This window comes from Syngnathus scovelli, chromosome 16 (genome assembly GCF_024217435.2).
Source record: "Syngnathus scovelli strain Florida chromosome 16, RoL_Ssco_1.2, whole genome shotgun sequence".
NCBI lineage: Eukaryota > Metazoa > Chordata > Actinopteri > Syngnathiformes > Syngnathidae > Syngnathus > Syngnathus scovelli.
Genome location: NC_090862.1, coordinates 13,400,369 through 13,409,784, shown reverse-complemented (window position 1 = coordinate 13,409,784; position 9,416 = coordinate 13,400,369). Strand labels below are relative to the sequence as shown.

The 9,416-nt window shown below is 46.5% G+C and overlaps 1 long non-coding RNA gene across 1 annotated transcript; it reads left to right on the top strand.

Annotated features, from left to right (window-relative positions):
- Positions 1-836: 836 nt before the first annotated feature.
- LOC125983445 (uncharacterized) lies at positions 837-8,798 on the top strand. The gene is made up of 6 exons (XR_007486705.2): positions 837-940; positions 1,118-1,288; positions 1,434-1,511; positions 3,039-3,131; positions 8,398-8,427; positions 8,636-8,798. It is a non-coding gene; the product is annotated as an uncharacterized lncRNA (long non-coding RNA).
- Positions 8,799-9,416: the final 618 nt, after the last annotated feature.

Sequence of the window (9,416 nt, the reverse complement as noted above, 5' to 3'; positions counted from 1 at the left end):
TGTTCATATCAACATTTGTGTGTGTGTGTGTGTAGGTGTGTGTGTGTGTGTGTGTGTGGGGGGGGGGGGGGGGGGTTGTGCGTGTTGGCTTCACTTGAGTTCAATTTAGTATTTTCGTCAAAAGCGCATGTGGTGAAATTCCACAAAGTAGGATGGGCAAACACATTCCAGTAAACTATTAGTGTCAATTGGGCTCTCGAAATGGCAGGGAAAAGATGCACAGCAAAACGAAAATATGTAGATGAACACAGGACGTTTTTATCAGAGTGGGAAAGTTTCTATTTTTTGTTGAACGTGATGGCAAACCATTCTGCCTGATACGTCAGACCTCAGCGCATTTCAAAGATTCAAATCTTCAGCGCCATGCACTTCAGCTCACTCCATGCTAACATTGATCAGGCGTCGAACCCGCAACATCATGCTTAAGAGGTGGACATGCTAACCAGTGCGCCATTATGTCAACGCATAACAACTGTAAGAACTTCCGCCGGAATTCAAATCCGCGGGGAGAGTTAACTTGTTTAAAAGGGAGTGGGCAGAAGAATTATTTAATTTATTTAAATCTATTTGGAGTGTGCGCCATTATGTCAATGCATAACAACTGTAAGTCTACTAAACAAAACAGCGGTTGCTATATGACGTCTGCCACGTCGTGGTCACGTGACGCGGACGTGACGTCGACGCCTACTTTACATCCCACCGATCACAGGACCCCTCGGCTGCATAACCGCGCCCCCTTCCCAACCAATCGGATTTGCTATACGCGAAAACGACGCCAATGGGCGGGCTCTTCCGCCAGAATTTAAATCCGTGGGCGTGGCTCGCAACAGGAAGTAGGAAAATGGCGATGTTGACAAAGACACAGCGGATGGTAACATACGACTAACGAGAGAAATATTTTTATTTTCTGCTTGCAACTGGACCGTCCAGAGCGTACACGGTAAGTACAACTCATCGTTTTTAAAAAGAAGTACTTTTGTTGCCCTGAAAAGCGAGTGAGTGTGGCGTTTGGGGGGAACGTCGAATTTCGACGATTCTTTCTGGTCAACGGTTGTAAATGATTGCGTTGATTAAAAAAGAAAACTTGATGTAACTCTACTTTTAACTGCCGTTTCAGATAAGCGGGTATTACGTCGCAGTCATGTGCCGCGGATATGACGTAATTGGCTGACCTTCCACCAAAATTCAAATCTGTTGGCGCGATGGCCGTGAGCCACTGAGCAACGACGAATATCAACAGAAATATCTTTATTTTCTGCTTGCAACTGGACCGTCTACAGCGTACACGGTAAGTAACACTCATTGTGTTTAAAGAGATTTACGTTTGTAATAGCAACGTGTAGCTGAGGCGCTAGCAGAAGTGTAGCCGCGTTGCGTTGTACGTGTGAATATTGGTCCAGGCGAAATGTTAATGTTTAATTTCATTCCTTTAGGTTCCACGGTGTTTGTTGGCTGCAAGTTTTCCACTGCAAGAAGAGGCTCGTATCATTGACCAGGAGCGAGCTACAACGGTGAGTAGCCATAACATTTATGTTAAACACTTCCTATTTCATGTCTAACAGTACTTGATTTAACAAATAACCATAAATAAATACAGTGTGGGCACTGAAGTTAACATATGTGATTATACTGCCTAATCTGTCACCGAGTATATTGTTGCAAAGTAATATAAGATCCAAAGTTGTAATTCAGAATAGTTTTCAAAAGAAGGCCATTAGAATTATATACAAGTCTGATTACCCTGAACATAACAACAAGCTATTAATTAAATCACAAATTCTTCAATTCAAAGATTTGGTAGATTATCAGAATAATAATGTCTAACAGTAATTGATTTAACACATCACGATAAGTAGATTGAGTGTGGGCACTCTCAAGTTAACATATGTGATTATACTGCCTAATCTGTTACAGAGTATGTTGTTGCCAAGTAATGTAGAATAGATCCAAAGTAGTAATCCAGAATAGTTTTGAAAAGGCCATTAGAATAATAAACAAATCTGATTACCTTGAACATAATAGTTAAGTGTTGAATATGTCCTATGAAGTCAAAATTTGGCACCATCATGTGGTGAAATTTGGAATTGCATCACATCCAATTTTGCCTGGGAACAAACAGATTAAATAAATCTTAGACTTAAATAAGCCACTCCTTCTCAAACAAGTAAACTCTGCCCATTTTGCGCAGTAGATGGTCTGTTAATATCTAGTATTTAGACAAAGTCATAATTTAAATTGCTTTTAACCTTCATTCATCGCTTCAACCAACATTACTCGCTCTTATTACCAACTTGTATCGATTTAACTGAGCGTTTAATACTTCCTATCAGGTCTCAAGTCAAGATTTGGCAAAATACAATTTCAGCAAATCCAATTTTGCCAGGCAACAAAAAGAGATTAAATAAACTAAATAAGTCTTCTTCCCATTAAATAAATCAGAAAAGTCTGTCTTGCAACCAGTCCTCTTCAAACAAGTAAAGTCTGCCCGTTTTGTGCCGTAGATTTTGTGTCTATGCCTAGTATTTATACAAAATCATAATTTAAACGACTTCATTCCTTCATTCACTTTGGAAATTTGGAATTGCAGCAAATCGAATTTTGCCAGGGAACAAAAATAGATCAATTAAACTAAATAAGTCTTCTTCCCATTAAATAAATTAAAAAAGTCTGTCTTGTAACCAGTCCTTTTCAAACAAGTAAAGTCTGCCCATTTTGTGCCGTAGATTTTGTGTTTATGCCTAGTATTTATACAAAATCATAATTTAAAGGATTTCATTCCTTCATTCACTTTGGAAATTTGGAATTGCAGCACGTCAAATTTTGCCTGGGAAGAAAAGTAGATTAAATAAATTTAATAAGTCTTACTACTTCCCAATAAATAAATTAAATACGTCTTACTTGTTCCCACTCCTTTTCAAAAAAGTAGTTTAAAACGAGGGCCCTTCACTCAACCTTTAACCTCAACACCGCACGTCACATTGTGTTGTATCTGTGAATGTTGGTTGTGGCCAAATGATAGTTTTCTTTCATTCGTTTAGGTTCCACGGTGTTTGTTGGCTATATATGTTTTCCACTGTCAGAAGGATGAAAATACAAAGTACAACGCTTGGACGTGGGCGACGACGTCACCGGTGAGTCCTTCCTTCCTATTTATTTACCTTCTAGGTGCTAGGTGCCGCACTGAACAACATTATGCCGCACTGAACAACATTATGCCGCACTGAACAACACCATGCCGCACTGAACAACACCATGCCGCACTGAACAACATTATGCCGCACTGAACACCATGCCGCACTGAACAACACCATCCCGCACTGAACAACACCATCCCGCACTGAACAACACCATCCCGCACTGAACAACACCATGCCGCACTGAACAACACCATGCCGCACTGAACAACACCATGCCGCACTGAACAACACCATGCCGCACTGAACAACACCATGCCGCACTGAACAACACCATGCCGCACTGAACAACATTATGCCGCACTGAACAACATTATGCCGCACTGAACAACATTATGCCGCACTGAAAAACACCATGCCGCACTGAACAACACCATGCCGCACTGAACAACACCATGCCGCACTGAACAACACCATGCCGCACTGAACAACACCATGCCGCACTGAACAACACCATGCCGCACTGAACAACACCATGCCGCACTGAACAACACCATGCCGCACTGAACAACACCATGCCGCACTGAACAACACCATGCCGCACTGAACAACACCATCCCACACTAAACAACACCATGCCGCACTGAACAACATTATGCCGCACTGAACAACATTATGCCGCACTGAACAACATCATGCCGCACTGAACAACATCATGTCGCACTGAACAACACCATGCCGCACTGAACAACACCATGCCGCACTGAACAACACCATCCCGCACTGAACAACACCATGCCGCACTGAACAACACCATGCCGCACTGAACAACACCATGCCGCACTGAACAACACCATGCCGCACTGAACAACACCATGCCAAACTGAACAACACCATCCCGCACTGAACAACACCATGCCGCACTGAACAACACCATGCCGCACTGAACAACACCATGCCGCACTGAACAACACCATGCCGCACTGAACAACACCATGCCGCACTGAACAACACCATGCCGCACTAAACAACACCATGCCGCACTGAACAACATTATGCCGCACTGAACAACATTATGCCGCACTGAACAACATCATGTCGCACTGAACAACACCATGCCGCACTGAACAACACCATGCCGCACTGAACAACACGACGCCGCACTGAACAACACCATGCCGCACTGAACAACACCATGCCGCACTGAACAACACCATGCCGCACTGAACAACACCATGCCGCACTGAACAACACCATGCCGCACTGAACAACACCATGCCGCACTGAACAACACCATGCCGCACTGAACAACACCATGCCGCACTGAACAACACCATGCCGCACTGAACAACACTATGCCGCACTGAACAACATTATGCCGCACTGAACAACACCATGCCGCACTGAACAACACCATGCCGCACTGAACAACACCATCCCGCACTGAACAACACCATCCCGCACTGAACACCATCCCGCACTGAACAACACCATGCCGCACTGAACAAATCCATGCCGCACTGAACAACACCATGCCGAACAACACCATGCCGCACTGAACAACACCATGCCGCACTGAACAACACCATCCCGCACTGAACAACACCATCCCGCACTGAACAACACCATCCCGCACTGAATAACACCATCCCGCACTGAACAACACCATGCCGCACTGAACAACACCATGCCGCACTGAACAACACCATGCCAAACTGAACAACACCATCCCGCACTGAACAACACCATCCCGCACTGAACAACACCATCCCGCACTGAACAACACCATCCCGCACTGAACAACACCATCCCGCACTGAACAACACCATGCCGCACTGAACTACACCATGCCGCACTGAACTACACCATGCCGCACTGAACTACACCATGCCGCACTGAACAACATTATGCCCCACTGAACAACAATATACCGCACTGAACAACATTATGCCGCACTGAACAACATTATGCCGCACTGAACAACACCATGCCGCACTGAACAACATTATGCCGCACTGAACAACATTATGCCGCACTGAACACCATGCCGCACTGAACAACACCATCCCGCACTGAACAACACCATGCCGCACTGAACAACACCATGCCGCACTGAACAACACCATGCCGCACTGAACAACACCATGCCGCACTGAACAACACCATGCCGCACTGAACAACACCATGCCGCACTGAACAACACCATCCCGCACTAAACAACACCATGCCGCACTGAACAACATTATGCCGCACTGAACAACATTATGCCGCACTGAACAACATTATGCCGCACTGAACAACATCATGTCGCACTGAACAACACCATGCCGCACTGAACAACACCATGCCGCACTGAACAACACCATCCCGCACTGAACAACACCATGCCGCACTGAACTACACCATGCCGCACTGAACAACACCATGCCGCACTGAACTACACCATGCCGCACTGAACAACACCATGCCGCACTGAACAACACCATGCCGCACTGAACAACACCATGCCGCACTGAACAACACCATGCCGCACTGAACAACACCATGCCGCACTGAACAACACCATGCCGCACTGAACAACACCATGCCGCACTGAACAACACCATGCCGCACTGAACAACACCATCCCGCACTGAACAACACCATGCAGCACTGAACAACACCATGCAGCACTGAACAACATTATACCGCACTGAACAACATTATGCCGCACTGAACAACATTATGCCGCACTGAACAACACCATGCCGCACTGAACAACATTATGCCGCACTGAACAACATTATGCCGCACTGAACACCATGCCGCACTGAACAACACCATCCCGCACTGAACAACACCATCCCGCACTGAACAACACCATGCCGCACTGAACAACACCATGCCGCACTGAACACCATGCCGCACTGAACAACACCATGCCGCACTGAACAACACCATGCCGCACTGAACAACACCATGCCGCACTGAACACCATGCCGCACTGAACAACACCATGCCGCACTGAACAACACCATGCCGCACTGAACAACACCATGCCGCACTGAACAACACCATGCCGCACTGAACAACACCATCCCGCACTGAACAACATTATGCCGCACTGAACAACTTTATGCCGCACTGAACAACTTTATGCCGCACTGAACAACATTATGCCGCACTGAACAACATTATGCCGCACTGAACAACATTATGCCGCACTGAAAAACACCATGCCGCACTGAACAACACCATGCCGCACTGAACAACACCGTGCCGCACTGAACAACACCATGCCGCACTGAACAACACCATGCCGCACTGAACAACACCATGCCGCACTGAACAGCACCATGCCGCACTGAACAGCACCATGCCGCACTGAACAACACCATGCCGCACTGAACAACACCATGCCGCACTGAACAACACCATGCCCCACTGAACAACACCATGCCCCACTGAACAACATTACGCCGCACTGAACAACACCATGCCGCACTTAACAACACCATGCCGCACTGAACAACACCATGCCGCACTGAACAACACCATTCCGCACTGAACAACACCATGCTGCACTGAACAACACGACACCGCACTGAACAACACGACGCCGCACTGAACAACACCATGCCGCACTGAACAACACCATGCCGCACTGAACAACACCATGCCGCACTGAACAACACCATGCCGCACTGAACAACACCATGCCGCACTGAACAACACCATGCCGCACTGAACAACACCATCCCGCACTGAACAACACCATGCCGCACTGAACAACATTATGCCGCACTGAACAACATTATGCCGCACTGAACAACATTATGCCGCACTGAACAACATCATGTCGCACTGAACAACACCATGTCGCACTGAACAACACCATGCCGCACTGAACAACACCATCCCGCACTGAACAACACCATGCCGCACTGAACTACACCATGCCGCACTGAACTACACCATGCCGCACTGAACTACACCATGCCGCACTGAACAACACCATGCCGCACTGAACAACACCATGCCGCACTGAACAACACCATGCCGCACTGAACAACACCATGCCGCACTGAACAACACCATGCCGCACTGAACAACACCATGCCGCACTGAACAACACCATGCCGCACTGAACACCATCCCGCACTGAACAACACCATGCCGCACTGAACAACATTATGCCCCACTGAACAACAATATACCGCACTGAACAACAATATACCGCACTGAACAACATTATGCCGCACTGAACAACACCATGCCGCACTGAACAACATTATGCCGCACTGAACAACATTATGCCGCACTGAACACCATGCCGCACTGAACACCATGCCGCACTGAACAACACCATGCCGCACTGAACAACACCATGCCGCACTGAACAACACCATGCCGCACTGAACAACACCATGCCGCACTGAACAACACCATGCCGCACTGAACAACACCATGCCGCACTGAACAACACCATGCCGCACTGAACAACACCATGCCGCACTGAACAACACCATCCCGCACTGAACAACACCATGCCGCACTGAACAACACCATGCCGCACTGAACAACACCATGCCGCACTGAACAACACCATGCCGCACTGAACAACACCATGCCGCACTGAACAACACCATGCCGCACTGAACAACACCATCCCGCACTGAACAACACCATCCCGCACTGAACAACATTATGCCGCACTGAACAACATTATGCCGCACTGAACAACATTATGCCGCACTGAACAACATCATGTCGCACTGAACAACACCATGCCGCACTGAACAACACCATGCCCCACTGAACAACATTACGCCGCACTGAACAATATTATGCCGCACTGAACAACACCATGCCGCACTGAACAACACCATGCCGCACTGAACAACACCATGCCGCACTGAACAACACCATGCCGCACTGAACAACACCATGCCGCACTGAACAACAACATGCCGCACTGAACAACAACATGCCGCACTGAACAACACGACGCCGCACTGAACAACACTACGCCGCACAGAACAACACGACGCCGCACAGAATAACACAATACCGCACAGAACAACACCATGCCGCACAAACAGTTTTAGATAATATTACGTCGCAGTCATGCGACGCGGACATGACGTCAATAGGCGGAACTCATGGCAAAATTATAATCCGTGGGCGTGGCTTGCAACAGGAAGTAGGAAAGCGGCAATGCTGGCAAACAAGACACAGCGGTTAGTAACACGACGACTAACAAGACAAATATTTTTGTTTTCAGCTTGCAACTTGACCGTCTAGAGCGTACAAGGTAATTACAACTCATTGTTTTGAAAAATATGTTTTTTTGTTGGCCTGAAAAGCGAGGCAGTGTGGCATTTGGGAGGAACGTCGAACTCGGCGTCTGCTTCCAGCCACAGACGCCAAATTTCGACGATTATTTCGACTGGTCAACGTTTGTAAATTATTGCGTTGATTAAAAACTTTATTTAACTCTACTCTTAACTTTGCCGTTTCAGATATGCGGGTATTACACCGCGGAAATGACGTCAATAGGCTGAACTCTGGCCAAAATTCAAATCTGTGGGCGCAATGGCCTTGAGCGAGACAACGGATACAAACACGACGATTATCAACAGAAATATCTTTATTTTCTGCTTGCAAGTGGACCGTCTAGAGCGTACACGGTAAGTACAACTCATTGTGTTTTAAAAGATTTATGTTTGTGTAGTTTGCGTTGCGTTGTATCTGTGAATGTTGGTTGAGGCTAAATGTTAATGTTTAATTTCCTTCCTTTAGGTTCCACGGTGTTTGTTGGCTGTATGTTTTCCACTGCAAGAAGAGGCTCGTATCATTGACCAGCAGGAGCTACAATGGTGAGTACCCCTTTCGTCGTCCATTTATGTTAAACACTTCCTGTTTCATGTCTAACAGTACTCGATTTAACAAATAACCATAAATAAATACAGTGTGGGCAGTCAAGTTAACATATGTGATTATCCTGCCTAATATGTTTATCACAAATATGTCACTAATATGTTTATTTGTTTATCACAACACCTTTGGACCTTCAGCAATCGATTATTTCCCTTCATCTACATAGAGACAGAACGATGGTGTCTTAAACATCTCATTCATTTCACCAAATAACTTCACGCAGGTGGATAACGGCCGTCTCGGTCACGCTATGTTGCGTGATGCAGTTTTGAAGAACCAAATGCATTTATTCAATGAATAAGTCAAGCTAGATCTATGTTTATGATGTTGTACGTTACGGTACCGATTGAAGTTGAGTCCGAA